Here is a 17,483-nt window from a genome sequence, read left to right on the forward strand (position 1 = left end):
GGGGTTTCATGCCAGCAGAACTATTGGTTAAGTTAAAAGTCCAAAGGCCAGTATTCTACATTTTAAAATTCAACAGATTATATTGATTTATGTGTTTGGAATATGGTAATTAAGTCTAATTGCATATAGAGACAGCTATATGGTGATCAAAATATATGGTGAGTGATGAGAATAAAAATAATTATTACAATAAAAGGCACATTGCACATCCTCCTCAGAATACTCCCCCTCGATTCCAACACACATTCCAACATCATTCTTGGCACTTCCTACAGGAGTTCTGGAAGTCCTCTTCTGGGAGTGTCTTTACCCAGTGTGATAAAAAAATACAGTGAATGCTGCTTCTGATTACCATCCAACAGAAAGGAAGTCTCATAAAAACTTGGTGTGTCCTCATTCATCTTATTCACTGGATCTGATACTGTGAGACTTCTGGCTCTTTCCCAAAATTAAAATGACTGTGAAAGGTAAATGTCCTAAATTGATTCAGGACATTATGGCAGCTGTAACAGTGTAAATAAAGACACTCACAAAACAACACTTCCAGAACTGCTTCAGAAAATGACAAAACTATGCGACAAATGTGTTGCAAGTGAGGAACAATATTTTGAAGGGAATTAATGGCAATGTGTCTTTTATTGTAGTAAGATTTTAAAAATAATTTAACTGTATTAAGACCAAAACTCAGTGTGATAAGCTCTGTAAGAGAAGTAAGTCCATAAACACATAAAACAAGGAAGTCTAACCCAGTTGTTGATTTTTTCAGTTGTTGGTTTTAACAATAAACCTTTTATTGAATTTCTACTATGTGCCAAGCATTGAAGTACTTTATATATATTGTATTTCTCTACAGCTGTAGGTACTCATTTATTCCACGGCCAATAAACTGAGTGGGGGCATTGATATTGCCATCAATTTTGAACATCATTTTCACTGGCATTCTTGTACTCACCATTTATCATACACTAAAACATACAAGTTAGCTGGAATTAGAACTATAGTTGATGTAATTCATCTTCCCTGACCCAGATTAAGAGGGATGTCTAATTACAATAGACTTCTGAGCTAATTACTTATTGGCAAGCTGTGATTCCAAAACCACAAAAGAAGAAGGCAAAAGAAAATACTACTAAAAGTATGCTTCAGCATGACCTCAGGTCATATGGTGTAAACATTTACAAGTTTTTGTTTTGTTTTGCAAACCAAGTTCCATGCTAAAATCAGAAATATGTGGCACATTTTGAACAAAGGAAATATATACCCAACTGCCAACCAGACAAACCCTAAAAATATGTAGTCACTTACCAAGCAGAACATAACTACATGTGTTTCCAATGTAAAAGGCATTCTGGGCGTATATGCATTGACATTTACACATGAAGTTACTTTTCCTGTCATTGCAGAGATAATAATATGCAAATTGTAGCCTTTCAATGAAGGAATGCATTGTCTTGATTTTTTTTCTGTAGTCATTAAAAGTGAACAAAAATTAAACCCTTGATAAAAACCTTTACATTTCAAATGTGTCATTTTGACAACTATCCAAAGTCCAGATCCTGGGGCTTCTGAAAGTATTTTATTTTTTTCCCCAAATCTCCAGTGGGCACCCTCCTTTCCTGGGATTACTTTTCATCAACAGTTTGCAGTTGTTTGGAGGACAATATGTTCCACTTATTATTGACATCCTTTGGGGTTTAACAAGGGTAGAAGCATATGTACAACCCAATAATCAGGTTCGTAATTTGTTAGGTGGAAATCCAGTTCCGGAGGTACAGAAAGCAGCATTGAGGTCTTCCTTTTCTCAGATAAACAAAGCACAAAACTGAGCAAATCCAGCAGAGGATGACGCCTAGGACCGATTAGAAATGAAGCCTCTCATCTTTGCTTTTCTTATCTCCTTCATGCTTTCCCATTTCTGATACCTTGCGTCTGTTTTTGCTTCACTGCCCCACCCAGTTCCTGGAAACCCCTCGGTGTAAGGTGAAATTTGATCCAGAGCAAATGCTCTTCTTTTGAACCCCACCCTAGGCCACAAGCTCACTTGTCCCTTAGGTGTCATTCCTGGAAGGTGGTCATGAAGCCTGGGGTGAATAGTCCAGGTGAGGAGTAACTTACAACTGCAATTCCTAATTGGAATATTTTGTTTGTAGGGTTTTCCTTGTACTGCCCCAGAATGTGCCCATCTTAAAATCCCTTTAAAATGGAACCATTTGCTAGGAAGTGAATTCCCCCTATTCACAATGGAGAGTCCTCCTAATATTTCAAGCCAGCTCTCCCTAGCCCCTCATTTTTGTTTAGTTACTTGCTTCTTTGGAAGCTGAACTCTCCATTTCCACAGACTTGTATTGTTGGCCATCTACTCCACCTCTGTGCGCCGACTTATTGAGGGTGCCTTACTGTGTTGCCAGGCTAACCAGTCTCTGGCTTGGACCCTCAGGTTGGGATGATGCACCTTCTCACACCGTTTCTGTTTCTCAGGGTAACTTTATACTTCAGAAGCCTTCTGAGGTTCCAGCTTCTCCTCTCATAAGCTGAGCTACCCACAGTAAGCTAATTTAGGATCCAAACTATGACTTCCCGTTTCCTTCATTTTTGTGCAGTGGCCTACACTGTCAACCTTGAAACAGCTGGTTCTGTGTTCTGTACATCTTTATCCAGGTCTATAGAACTGCACAAAATTTAGTACAAAGCGTTGACCGTGAGGCCAGGCTTAGGAGTTTGACGGTTGGGGGTGAATCTCACCCCTGCCCATTGTGTGACCATGGCTGAGTTACTTACCCTCTCGATGGTTCCATTTCTTATCTGTAAAGTGCTCCTCATGGAGTAGTTGTGTGGATTAAATAAGTGTTTGGCACAGCCAGCGGCTACAATAAGTACTTGTCAAATCTTAGCTGCTACTAACAGTTCAACACTATTAAAGTCTTTTTTCTAAGTTAATGCAGATGTAGTTGTTCCTATTGACATCTTCTCTGGCTCTTATTGTATATTGATAGGCAGGGAAGAGCAAAGTGTCCAGGGCTTCAGGCAGGCTACAGCCGTAGGTCGAGGTTGGCAGTAGGTCTGCAGCCCCTGGCTCCAGCATGGCTGCTTCCTAAGGGAGTGACAGGGGAAAACAATGGCTCTCTGTGTCTCCACATCCTCATCTGTGAATGGGGACAATAGCTCTGGACCCTGTGACAGAAGAAAAGTGGGGTACTTTTTCTCACCAGTCATAGGGTGTCCAGCAGATACTTCTATAACAAAACAAGGTAAGAAGAGAAAAGCATAACAAATGTATTTAATCAAAGTTTTGTGTAATTCAGGAGCCTTCTTCAAGGGCAGGAAAAAGTCAGAAACAACTTGCTGGGTGGCTCTTACTTCAAGGCCCAGAGCAGCTGAGGAGCCCTTCTGTGTGGTTCTGTGCTCTGAGCTCTGCCACTCTCTATGTGGTGGGGAGAATCTATGAGTTAATGAAGGACAACTGTGTCCAGCACATCAGAAATACTCAGTAAGTGTTGACTACAGGTACTGCTGCAAAGGCCTTAATGCATTTCACATTTGGAGATTTCTGCTCACGGCTTACTATCTGGGCAAATTAGCTCTGGAGGGTTGAGGTATTTTATAAGTTAGACCTTTAAGCAGTTCATATCTGGGATAAACCTCAGGTGAGAAGAACAACTAAAGATAACTTTCAGTCTCAGTGGAGATGATTTTTATATATAAGGGTGCTATCCTTTTCTCATCATTTTTTCCTTTCCCTTTTTTCCTTTCCCCTTCCCCTCACACTACCCCTACCCCTTTGGACCTTTTCTTCCTATTTTACATTATTGATTATTCATTCTAATCATTGGTACATTTTAGGTATACAATATAATGACATTCATCATTGGAAATTTGCACCTTTACATAGTCTCTCTTGGTTCTTATTTTTTACCCTTGCCCAGCCCTCCCTTCAACCCCTCCAGTCCTATTTACAAAGATTTTGTTCCTATTTTTCCATTTTCTCATATTAATTCCATTCCATTCTTTCCTTTCCCCTACCCCTCCCACTTCCTTCCCCTTTGTCCCTTTTCTTCCTATTTCACATGACCTATTATACATTTAGTCCTTATTTACACTTTCAGTTTCTCAGACCAGAGAAACTATTTGGTGTTTACACATGTGTGTCCTATTTATTTCACTTAAGAGTATTGCCTCAATGTGCATCCACTTAGCTATAAATGTCTCTAATTTCTCATTTTTTATGGCTGAGTAGTACTCCATTTTATAAAAAAACCCCACATCTTCTTTATGGAGTCTCCAGTTGATGGGCATTTGGGCTGCTTACAAGTTTTAACTATTACAAACTGTGCTGCTATGAACATGGGTGCACATATATCACTGTGGTATGATTCTTTTAATTCTTTGGGGAAGATCCCCAGCAGTGGAATAGCTGGGTCAAATGGGACTTCCAGTCCTAGTTCTTTGAGGTATCTCCATACTGATTTCCACAGTGCTTGCAATAAGGGTGCTATCCTAGTGGGGTTATTATTACAATGACAGTTGTTGACAGTCTAAATCTACATGAGAATGTAGACAGAATGTGAGAATTACATACAGCTTTCTATTTTAGAAAATCTTTCCATGTTTCCCAAATTTTCTATAAAGAGCACATGCTCATTTCATAATTAGTAAAAAAGTTGTTTTAAAAATAAAAGAAACAATGTGAAATGTAATCCTTCCTATCCTCTCCAGCCCTCAACCTCTGCAATGTATTGCACCCTTGTCATCTATGGGCTCTTATTCTTCACTGGTTTCACAGGGAATTGTATATTCAAAGTTATGTACAAGCCCCACTGAATTATGTAGGTGTAAGTTACAGAGATTGGAATGTGATTTTCTTTGATGTGATTTGCAATTGTAGATAGCTTCACTGAGAACCCTGGTTGTCTGTATGTAATTTTGCTAATAAACTTTGAAGTACTTATGAGGTTGTTTTTCAAATCACGGTCATACTTTCCTCCTCATTCATAGGCATCATTTGTCCAAGAAATCAAAGGATGATCACAGAAGGGTAAGTGTGTTAAGCAGAATAATGGTCCCCTGAGGTGGCAGTGCCTGAAGTCTGGAACTTGTGCACATGTTATCTGACATAGCAACAGAGACTGCAATGTGATTGCAGTCAAGGGCTTTGGAAAGGAAAACTCATCCTGGGTTATTCAGGTCAGCCCAAGCAAATGTGAATGAAGCAGAGAACACTTTTCGGCTGCAAAGAACCAGAGGGCAGTCAGGCATGGTGGCACCTGCTTGTAATCTCAGCACTCTTGAGGCTGAGGCAGGAGGATTGCAAGTGAGCCCACCCTGGGCCACTTAGTGACTTAGTAGAACACTATGTATAAATAAGTAAAAATGGCTGGGGATGTAGGTCTGGGTGAAGGCCCTAGAACTGAAGAGATGCAATGTGAGAAGGAGTCTACCATTGTTGATTCTGAAGGGAGGGTAACTTGCTGACACTTCATGATTAGAATAGGGAGACCTGTATCCCATTTGTGACAAACAGGATGTGGATACAGGTGCCTTGTTTAGGCTGCCGAGCCTGTGGTAATTTGTGATAGTAGCAATGGAAACTAGTACCCTAAGTAAGCATTGCATAGCCCTGACATTATGTTTATGTAGTTTTTTATTGAGATGAGACTTAAGGAACTGGTGCTTGCAGTTGTTTCTAAAGCTCTTATGTTTATTGTTCAAACACTAACATCAGAAACAGAGAGCCAGAAATCTGATTTTCATTGATTGTATTACAAAAGGGAACTGAAAAACAGGGTCTATCAGTGAAAGTCTTGGGCAAGGTGACCAAGAGGAGCCAGCACAAATATTATCAAGGGACCGGTGAAGATGCCACCTTTGCCCTCTATATGCAGAGGAAAACGAGTCTACAGCGTCAAAGTAGAATTCAATGTGAGGTTCTGAAAAAACTGTTATCTCAATCTGTCTGTTCTCACTCATCCATCCAGTGGGTTATACCATAGGATTATATTCACGTATGTGTGTGCACGCACGTGTGTATGTGTGTGTGTGTGCACGTGTGTGTATGAAACCAGGCATTTTTAGTAACATTATCAAATTAGTCAAATTTATTATTAAAAAGGTGAAGATTTGATGATCTATTTTTCAGGCTAATAGCGCTGAGTATATTTCTTCATAGAAGGAATTCCATAATTAGATTACATAGAAGCTGTGACTTCTTAGCTATGTGACCAGAAAAGAGGAAAGGAAGGAGGTGAATGAAAAAGGAGTGGGGATGGAGTGGAACATGAAGCCACCAGACACTAAGAGAAGGCTGTACTAGATAAAGTACTGGGGTCTCAGGCATCTCTTCCTACCTTTGCTAGCACGGGGGTGGCACGTGCCCATTTGCGGAATCAGCCCAACATCAGTGGAGGGGGTACTTCAGTGCGGTTTGAGAGCACAATCTCTGAGATTTAGGACTTTTGGGAGGAATTTTTCCTCTATAATTATTATACAAAGCATACATTTCCCTGGAGATCAGAATTCAAATAGTGCAGAGGGTATAGTGTCTTCCCTGCTGCCTTATTACCCACCTCCCCCGTTGACTCTTCTGGGTTCAGGGATGACCTCTTCGACTGTTCCGATATCTTTTTCCTTTGACAGTTAACTACACAGTGCTACAAATAGATCTTTACCAGTATTATCTTCCTGTTCTATTATCAGTCTGTTACGATTGAGGAATTAAGTTCCCTAAGAGTAATAGTCTATTTTATTTTCAGATATTCTTTTGGTAACCTTCATAATTTCAAGTAATGCAGTTAAATATCTCTATCTTGATTTATCTTAATGTAGTCAGTACTTTTAAATAGACAGTATCAGGAAATTAGTACTTTGTGTCCTCTACCCCTCTCTGCCTACTCAAAATTTTAATTCTCTACTTTGTTTTTCACAAGTGCCTCCTCATACTGCAAAAATTACTTTTCAAACAAAAGATTGATGGGAGGGAAATTTTGAGTAGGTACATGTCTAAAACTTTGTATTTCATTTTTTCTCAAGATTATTTTCCTTCTGAAAATTGGAGGCCAAACTCCCTCTATTTCTAAGGTCTAGGGTTGCTGACTGATGTAGTTTATCTGGTAACACAAACCTGTAATCCCAGCATTCTGGGAAGGGGAGGCAGGCAGGTTGGAAATTCAAGCTCAGCCTGGCCAACTTAGTGTCTTAACAGGACGTGTCTCAAATTTAAAACAAAAATACAGTGCAGAGGCCCTGTATCCAATCCGGCAGGGGCAGGGAGGGCAACAAAATAGTGTAGTGGCATGTCAACCTGATTCTCTTCTCTTTCTAAGTAAGCTGGGCTTTGTTTCTGAAAAATTTGAGGCTGTTCATTCTTGATGTTTTGGAGTTTTGTGAGTCTTTTTTCTCTTACTATGTTCAGTCTGAATACTTGTTCTTTTTTAATACAGGGTATCACTATGTTGTCCAGGCTGGCCTCACACTTGCAATGATCCTCCTGCTTCAGCCTCCTGAATGCTGAGATCACAGGACTGTGCCACCACACCCAGCTTGAACACGTCTTTTGAAAAATGTTCCTTTTATTTTTTCTTTGATAATTCCCTTCCTCCATTTTTATTATCTTTTTCTTTGGAAGCTTTTATTAGGATACTATTGACTGGTCCTGGTTAGTTTCATTATTACCTTTTCTTAAAATTTTTTCCTTGATGTCTGTCCTTTTGTTTCAATTTTTTCCTCTACAACTCCCCTGAATCATCGCTGAATCCCATTGTATTGTCTGATTTTCATTACTATAACAAATAACCCAAAGGCAGGCTACCACATAAAGAAAAGAGGTTTATGGTGGCTCATGGTTCAGGAAGCACAAGATCTAGGGCCCTCATCTGGTGATGGAATTTTTGCTGGCAGAGCCCGAAGGTGGTGCAGGGCATCCCATGGCAAGAGACAGAGAGAGCATGTTTCTTTGTCTGACTGGTTTCTCGACCTCTTCTGGTAAGGACCCCAGGATTCAATCACAGGGCTCCTGCCCAGTGACCTTATCTAACCCTAATCTTTCCCAAGTCTGCACACCACAACAGGATTAAGTCCCCACCTACTTAACACCTCACTAGAGGAACTACATTTCAATACTTGAAGGCTTGGAGAAGGAAGCTATATCTAAACCACAGCACTCTCAGAGTTAATTTTTATACGGACTCTTCTTTTTTTCTTTCTTTTTTAACTCTTAATCTTCTTCAAGTTTCTGATGCTCCATTCCTGTTATTTGAAATGGTGGAGTATATTGATTAATATAGGGAGCTGGTGTGGATTTCTTTCAGCTTATATAGATCTCTTTCACCAATAGCTCCCTCTTCTGCGTGTTAAGAACCCCTCTAAGCTCTGTGTTTATAGGTGCAATTGAAGGAGAATCTTCACCTTTGACTACACAGCTAATGTTATAGCTTGTATTTATATGTCTCTCGAAGCCTCACGTCCACATAGGTGGGGTTATGTGACTATGTAGATCTCTCCGGTGGAACAAAACCAATAGAGTCTGTATCATTATAAGAGGAGATTAATTAGGTTGGGTCATCCAATTAGAGATCAGAGGGTTCCACAATGGCCACTTGCAAGCTGGACAGCCAAGGGAGTTAGTTGTTAACTGCTCATTCCAAGAAGCTGGAAGCTTCAGAGCAAGAGGGACTAACGATGCAGCCATACTCCAAGGCTGAAGGCCTCGCAGTGCCCCAGAGAGTGGCTTGTACAAGGCCGCGTTCAAAGGCTGAAAGATTTTGATTCTGAGACCGATGGCTGGAGGTAGAAACACATCTGTTCAAGCTGTACACATGCATTCAAGCTTCCTCCTCCTGATGTCTGTTCCGTCTGGTCTCCGGCCTACTTGGACGTTACTGCCCACATCCAAAGGGGGTCTTCCTCGCTCAGTTCCCTGACCTGTATGCCAGTTGTATCAGAGAACACCCTCACAGGCTCATGCAGAAGAATGCCTTACCAATTTTTGGCAACCAAGATGATCTTTAAAGAGGTAATTAAAATTAAATGAAGTCATTAGGGTGAGCTGTAATTCCACATGACTGGCCATATAGAATCTGTGAAGACACAGAGGGAAGATGGCCATCTGTAAGCCAAAGAGAGAGGCTTTCAGAAAAAATTAACCCTGTTGATACCTTGCTATTGGACTTGTAGCATCCAAAATTGTAAGGAAATAAATTTCAGTTATTTACGCTACCCAATCTGTGGCACTCTGTTATGGACACTGTAGCAAATGGCTGCACTCTCCATTCTTGTAGGGCTTATGAATGAATTTCCGCTTCTACTTCTTTTTATGAATTTGAGAGAAGAACTAAATGAAATTTCTGTCTTCTGTCTTGAATCAGAAGTCCAGAGTGACTTTCGTGCTCTTATCCTTGTGTTGGTTCATTTGGGGCACTATAATAGAATACTATAGTGGCTTATACACAACAGGAACTTATTTTTCACAGTTCGGTAGGCTGAATAGTTCAAAATCAAGTCACAAGCAAATTAGATGTGGTAAGGCCCTGTTCCTTGCTTCATAGATGGCCATCTTTTTACTGTGTCCTTGTATGACAGGTGGGGTAAGGGAGCTCTGTGAGGTCCCTTTTATAAGGACACTAATCCTATTTGTAAGTGCTCTCCCTTCATATTTAACCACTTCCCAAAGACCTTAACTCCAAATGCCATCATGTTGGAGATGAGGTTCCAACATAGGAATTGTGGGGTGCACTCTTACTCATTCTACAGCTATACCTGTGGGTGACTGGATACAGGAAGGTAGATGGGGAGGCTGAGGTTTGGGTCATTCTATTGGCACTATTGCTCTCATTTCTTGAGTCTTTACTATGGCCAGTTCACCTTGAGCAAAGTTCTTTACAAGTATCTTCTCATTTCACCACCCAAACACGCCACAGGAAGGGTTCTGTTATTATGCCAGCTTTGTAGATGAGAAAACAGTCCCAGAGAAGCGCTTAGCCAGAGAAGAATTAGTCATGCTGACTAATTGGCTGGGCACTTAGATGATTGAGAATATTCACCCCAGACACATTTTCTGGATCAGATTTTGGTGAAACTTTAAATTTTTATTCTGTGTATCTCATGTTTAATAGAGAGTGTATAAAGGAAGAAACTAACTGAAAATTCGAGGCAGCCTGTCACTGACATCATCCCTCTTGCAAAATTAATTGCTAATCTATTTTCTTTAACATTTGGCTAGCCTCATTTGGAACATAAACTGGGCAGATTTTCTTAGTGTTGATTTTGATTGGCAGTATTGGCTCAATGGTGGGTGTAAGTGCAGAGAATTAGAAAATCATCCCTTTTCTTTCATGCACTTTAACAAAATCCCATTTGTGAGTATGGCACAATCCCTACCCTCCAGAGACATAGGAAGTGCACACTAACCCTGTGAGGAGGGAGAGACTGTTTGGCTTCTTTTCAGTCTGATTCATGGTCCCAAGATTACAAAAATAATTAAAACTTTTCTCTGCTCTTACAGTTCTTTGACCTTCAGGTCCATTGACTTTTGTTTCCATTCCTTTTTCATTTAACAATCCTGTGGATACATCCTATCTCCAGGAATCATTCTACTTTTGAAGTTTTAAAAGCCAATCAGACCTCTTGTACTCCTGTATTTCACTGAATCATCTTTTGACTCACGAACCTCTTTGGCCCTGTGCAGTATTGCATCTGCCTTTATTTAGAGGTTTTCTTGAGGGTTCCCTTCATTCTCTATGTAGTCTTTTTCATTTTTGGAATTCCCATAATTCTCTCATCTGCTTCCACCATTCTTTCTCAACTCAGTTTTTATTCCAGTCTATGCATGCATCCAGAGCTCATGAAATTTTTGTTATTCTTTTTGTATGCCCATTAATTTGTGTCTTTAAAAGCTATTTTCTAAATATCTACACCCCACCAGAGTTCTCCAGAGAAACAGAACTAATAAACTATCTATCTATCTATCTATCGATCGATCGATCGATCGATAGATAGATACGGAACTGCTTTACATGATCAGAGGCTGGATAGTTCCACAATGTCCATTTGCAGGATGGAGAGCCAGGAAAAATAGTAGGTGCTCAATCCAAGGAGGCAGAAGCCAGAGGGGAAGGGGGGCAGCGGGGGGAGGGGAAAGGAGAGAGGGAGCATATGACCAAAACCCTGGGAAGCTTCTGGAGTGATACCAGTGCAAGTCAATGTTCAAAGGCTGAGGGACTTGGAATCTGATGTCTGGGTGTGAAACCTGAAGAAAAACACGCTTGCTCAGGGGAAGATCAAGCACCTGTGAGCCATCCTCTCTCTCCTGCCACCTGAGCCCAGCATAGTGCTGGTGACATTCAGAGTGAGTCTGTCCCACCCAGATCTCTGACTCCTCGCCAGTCTTCTCTGGAAAGACTCTCACAGGTACACCCAGGAGTCTGCTTTACCAGTTTTCAACACATCTCTCAACCCAGGAAGTTGACATTCAAGCTGATTATCCATCAAAAATGGCTTCTCAGCCTCTGCCTTGATTCATGCCTTAGGTATTAGCATCCCCTGAGGTTCTTTTCTTGGTGTTTTCTTTCTTCCCCTTCTTTTGTCCCTTTCTTTTTGGATATTTAAGATTCTCTCTAATGATTCTTATATTCATTTTTCACTCCTTAAAACTATACCTCTATCTCTCACATCATTTTAAATTGAAGATGAAAAATCCACTGAAATGAGTGCTGCAGAGGTCTCTGTAGACCTCAGCAAGGCCTTATTGGGTCAGGGATGGGACAGGAGTCATCGGGGAGGGCTGAGGAGTGTGAAGGAAGTAGGGTGGGAGCCACAAAGGTAAACAGGAGATTCATTAGAGGGAAGGGAGGAAAGTGATGCAGAAGGAGGTGCATTTGCTGAGAAGGGGAGAGATCTTACCTATGAGGCAAGGTCTCACATGCAGCAGGGCATGCTGTGGGAGGTATAGCTGGAGCCCTTTTGGAACCTGCAATGTGCCACAGAGGTGAAGGTGAGACATGACATTGGATGCAAAAAGCACACCAATCCTACGTGTGTACTTAGTGCATGGGAGAACAAGGACTATGTGGGAGTAGGCACCCTCAAGGAGAGCCAGCTAATGCAAGGAAATGCAGGAGCTCACCATTGCCTGGTGAGATTGTGCAGAGCAATCTGATAATATAATGGGCACTTGGGGAGCTCAAGGGAGGGTGGGGATAGTTATCAAACTGGGGCTAAGGAAGTACAGAGTATTATGGTGACAGTAGTGCTGTTATCTGGTAGTTTCTCTAGAAATGGCCTGTCAATTGAAAGTATTCTAGATCCTTCTTGTCTCGAACAAAGAATTGGACAAGACAATCCTAAAACGGTGCCTAAGATTTATTTGAAAAGTGTGGGGTGAATGGGTATGTGAGAAACCAGTTTTTAAAGTGAACTTGGGCTGAACAAAGAAAGAAAGTAAAAGCAAAAATGAAAGTACACGCCATGCCAAGAGACGCAGTGCAGGCTACTGTGGGAACTCATGATAGTGACTTTCCATGATAGCGTCTTCTTTTAGGCCATCCACATCTTGTGGGAGCTCAAGAGTTCTACATATGGGACCCTGGCATTTCCCTGGGATCTTGCAACTGACAGGCCCTGCTCACTTTCCTGGCCAGCTTTTCACACCCTATCTGATTTCTCAGTGCCTGGAGAATAGAGGAAAGGAGCTGGTGGCTGACCTTTCTGGGAGTTGATTGATAAGACCAAAGACGAAAGACATGTGTGGGTCTCATCCTGACAGTCGGATATTGGAAGGTGGACACTGACCCCAAAAGGTGCCTCTTTGGAGCCATGAATTTGGGGGTAGTTTCAGCCTGGTCTCAGATTTTAGGGATGCAAGGATTGGAGAATATGGGAGCCCATGGATCTGGGTGCTTTAGAGCATCAGCTTGGTTTTTCTGTGCCCTGCTGTGTGAAGCTACTCTGAATGGAGGGGAGCTTTTGAGGCTAGAACTATGCTTTCCTTACCTTGGTATCCAGAATGTAGCACAGGGTAATTGTCTCCAAAAACACTTAAAGGGAGTCGAGTAACTTCAAGCATTTAGGACAGAACATGAATGCAAACCCCAGGCCACTACTTTTCAATCCTCCTGGGACCTATAAACCAGACAGCTAAGGAAGCATTTCCTCTTAGGTTATGTGTGAACAGCACAAAATGTTGATAAAACCTGACAGTGTCTCGGGGAGTTTGATCAACATAAACATTCAAATCAGATATTTCAGGCCAAATTACATCAACTCAATATAATTACTAGAAATCTACTCCATCCCATGCTGCCTAAGGGATATGGCTTCTCTTCAAAATGTAAAAAACCACAAACCTTTAGAATGAATACTGCACTACAGGATTTGTGACAATGTGCTTGATTAACAGCTGCTACCAATTAGACAGATATCTGTGAAAAAGATAACTCTGAGAGCCTGCCCATGCTCAGAAGACATGCCTCACAATTTAAGGCTGCAGGAACAGATAGGCATGGTCTAAAAATACATTTCTGAGATTTTACTAGGAGAAAAAAGAATATTGCCTTGGTATCTGTTGGCACTACTATACCATTACCTACAGTACAAATAAAAGCCTTTTATGAATACATCTGTCAAAAGTGAACAAAAGTGAACTGTTTGGACTGGGGATTTAGCTCAGTGGTTTCACTGCCTGCTGTGCAAGCACAAGGACCCGAGTTCGATCCCTGGTACCAAAAAAAAAAAAAAAAAAGCGAACTGTTGCAAAATATTATTTTCCTATTAATTCAAACTTTGAGCATGCCCTGCAATAAGAAAACACAAATGTGCTGAATCTAAGAATACAAAGCCCCCAAATGCGGGGGTGATTATTCACATTACCAAGAAGGACACAAAAGGTATATAAAGACTTTTTTCCTTAAATAGGGAGCTCCATTTAGATATTTAAAATACAATTTAGTCTATAAAATTTTATTATAGTGAAAAATTTTCAAGGGATATATTAGTATGAAGCAAAATATAGCTGCATATGACTGTAAAAGCAATATTATTTCACCAACATCCCCATATTGATTAACTTTATTAGACTTAGTTTTTTTTCATATCTCTTTCAGGATCTCTTAGAAATACCTCTGTTCATCACAGTAACATCTAATGTAAATGTAGTTCCATGCCTGAGGATGTGGTTTAGTCCTGTGGATAAAACATCAGCCTGAGAAGGGTAACAACTAGATGTGCTCACAACACATCCATTCAATAAGTGCTCAGTTGTTTTTGGCAGTATACTTAGCTTCTCTGAATGTGATTTTCTCTTTTGGAGAAGGAATAATAACTATTAGCCATTTACTTGCCTCATGGGGTGACAAACATTCAGGACATCACAAATCTTCATGGGTCCCTATAGATAGTAATCAGCAGTTTCATTTAGGTTTCTGGAATGACAAATTGGGACCTAGAAAATTTGGAGAAGTCTCTCATAGTCCTGAAAGATGCTGACAAGGAAGATATTCTCTAAAGCTGCATAAGCAAAAGAGGAATGGTTATAACATTCCAAGAGAACAATGTCATTTTAATAATATTTTTAAACTCCTGTAAATTAGTATAACTGTGTTTATGTTTCATGTGTGATATTAAACAGCATTCCTTTTTGCTCAAGGTTAATGTTATATGACCTTTTAGACTGAAAGGGTAAGGTGCCATATGATTTTTTGATAAATATTATGATTTCTGATTCTGCCTCAATATCCTTCAGTGTTTTAGTTCACTGGCTCCCACTGGAGATTTCAAACTCACCTTTAAAAATGTGCTGAATCTGATTTACCTCAGTCCACAATGTGTCCTTGTATATAGCTGAATTGCCCTCTGTGAGATGGAAGACCAGTAGCTTAACCACAGTTTCTTTTAATACTTCCCTTAACAAGGCTTAGTGCCCAAGAACCCATATTTTCCTTCTGGTTTAAAAGTCTCAGAAAACTTCAGGAAAGTCAAAACCAAAATGTAGAAGATAAAACCCATCAAACAGCAGCAAGTCATAATGCTGTTCTAAGACCAGCTTCTAACAAGAGGCTCTTTGTTCTTGGCCTAGGTCGATGTTTAGTGCTTTCTGAACTTGTCTGGAGGATGGTATGCCACACTCCAGCAGACAGGACAGGAAGGAATACCATGACATGAACGCTGTGTTTCTTATCTTGCTGGGAGACAAGGAGGATCCAGAGAATGTCTTCCTGGTCAACCAGTGATTGGTGCCACATGACCTACTTGCTTCCTGGTCTTTCCTGTCAGAATTCAGGCAGCTGCGGCTGAGGGGTCTGAGGGAACAAACTAAGCCTTCCTGAAGCTAAGCAGATGCACACACAGTTTCCCCAGGACATTCACTGAATTCTTTGCCTGAGACCCTTCTCTCACTGGCTTGTTTCTATGTGTTTTCCATGGGCTGTCTAGATGCCTCAGGTAGCTGCCTCCGTAGCATCAGGTGGCATCCCCTTTGACTCTTTCCTTCCTTGCCTGCCTTCTCAGCTTGGTCCTGTGCCCAGTTCTCTTCCTTGGAAATTTCTTTATCCTCCTTTGTACAGCCTCTGGCATGAGTACTCATTCTGTGCTGTGAGGCTTGACTGGGCCAAAACAAGCCTCAGGAGCTGAGGTCGTAAAGGAACAGGAAGGAGCAGATGTCCTAAGGAAATCTGATTGCTTGTATGTATAGAGTTGTTCTCTTCTATCTTGTAATGTGTATCTGATGCTTAAAGAGGGTCTGCCTCTGCTCAGACTTGAGTTTTCTAACACAGCTTGCCATTCTATTACTTTATTATTGGTCTAGCTCAGGATCTAGAAAAAGGAGAGGAAAGAAAACCTTTATCAGCTCAAAAACTGGTAACTTATATTGTACAGCACTTTACAAATTACTAAGTTCTTCCCTTTATGTGACAGATATCTAATAATTTGAACTGAATCTAAAACTTCTTTCATGGATTTCATCTTGTATTGCACTCTTAAACAAAACTCATGATATAGGCAATATTGATCATGAATCTTCGCTCTTTAAACTCAGACAACTTGTGTTTCCCAAAAACACATGCCTAGAAAGTGGCAAAATTGGAACTGGAACTCACAGCTTTCAACACCAGTGTTCTTTCCAATTCTTGGGATTAGTCATGTGTCCATATATTTATTGATGATGAGATTCTCTTAAAGAGGCTGGAAATCTTAGGTACCAGAGACCAGACTAGCTCCTTTGTCTCTATGATACTGCATATTTCTTCAAAGTTTTACTTTCTAGATATTAAAGAGACATGTTTGTGAACCATTTAGTTTCTATCATTTCATTTTATTTATTCCATCTCTGTGTTCAGGCCTGCAGTTTCCCTCATAGGCCTCTATTGTCATTCATCCAATCTGCACCCATTTGTGCCTTCAGCATGATCTTTCTCAAAAATAAATTTGATTATAAAAGCCAAGGGCCCTAAAGTGTACAGTGGCTCCTTTCTTCTTACGACAGTGTCCCTAGGCCTCTGAAGTAACATTCTTTTAGGAATAGTGAGATAATGCTGAAGTTGTTTCTGTGAATTATGCTTTAATGTCAATGAAAAAAATCTTTTAAAAATAATGTAAGTGTATTCTGAATCATTTGAGCAACTATTATAGAATGACTGTCATAGAATTTCATTGTGTGCTTGTAGATGTCTTTATGAACAATTTTATTGGTGCCAGGGTAGACAACTTTAAATGTCATGAGTTAGTGAAAAGAAGTGGCCTTGATTTCTAATAATGAGTGTGATCCATATGAAGGTCAAATGTTGTGACAACAAATTGTTTGAAGGAAAGTTTTAAAATATAATGGCTCTGGTAGAGAAAAGTCTCAGGAGAATTTAATCACTCCCCGTCATATTGTAGCATGTCTAGCTAAACTGCAGACATGAGTGACAATAACAGCAAAAACAGAGCCTTTGTGATTTGTAATATTTCTTTCATAATGAATGGAGTTTCAGTTTCAGTAAAACATTTAGCACAAGTATTTATTTGAACTTTGTTGATATTGCACATTTCTTATGAAATTGACTGCTAATGGCTTTCGATTTACATAAAAATCTATAAGCAAAAAAGAATTTATCTTACTTCCTTATTTCATATGTAAATTCAGAAGTATTTCCTGTTCCTCACTATTGGGTCCCTTCCTGTGGGAAAATTATGCCTCCCACTTTACTGATTTTAGGTTTCTAATTGTGCAACTTATTTGACCAAATGGAATGCAGATACAAGCCACTTTGAAGGGGAAGCCTTCAGGGCTGCTGCATGTTCAGCCTGTGCCCTTTTTTTTCTTCTAGTCCAAGCCCAGCAATTGCCCAGAAAGAGATCACTCCTTCAGCCCTATACCAAATGAAGATTATGCAGATGCAAAGGACCAAGGGCTTTGGCCAGCTATGAGAGACCCCTGCCATGAACGGGAAATAGGGGAGTAGGTGTATACGAGTGCATGTAAATGTAAAATATATGTTCATGCAGGTGGGTGTGCATGT

The 17,483-nt window shown here is 40.4% G+C and overlaps 1 long non-coding RNA gene across 5 annotated transcripts in view; it reads left to right on the top strand.

Annotated features, from left to right (window-relative positions):
- Positions 1-17,483, top strand: part of LOC147828378 (uncharacterized) — a 105,172-nt gene that overhangs the window by 57,874 nt on the left and 29,815 nt on the right. For all 5 annotated transcript variants that reach the window (XR_015450922.1, XR_015450920.1, XR_015450921.1 and 2 more), the window contains one exon: positions 17,292-17,469. This is a non-coding gene — a long non-coding RNA (uncharacterized LOC147828378). The remainder of the gene's footprint in view (positions 1-17,291; positions 17,470-17,483) is intronic.

This window comes from Heterocephalus glaber, unplaced genomic scaffold, assembly GCF_053883595.1.
Source record: "Heterocephalus glaber isolate CG9 unplaced genomic scaffold, H.glaber_assembly_v1.0 deba00001118, whole genome shotgun sequence".
NCBI classification, from domain to species: Eukaryota; Metazoa; Chordata; class Mammalia; order Rodentia; family Bathyergidae; genus Heterocephalus; species Heterocephalus glaber.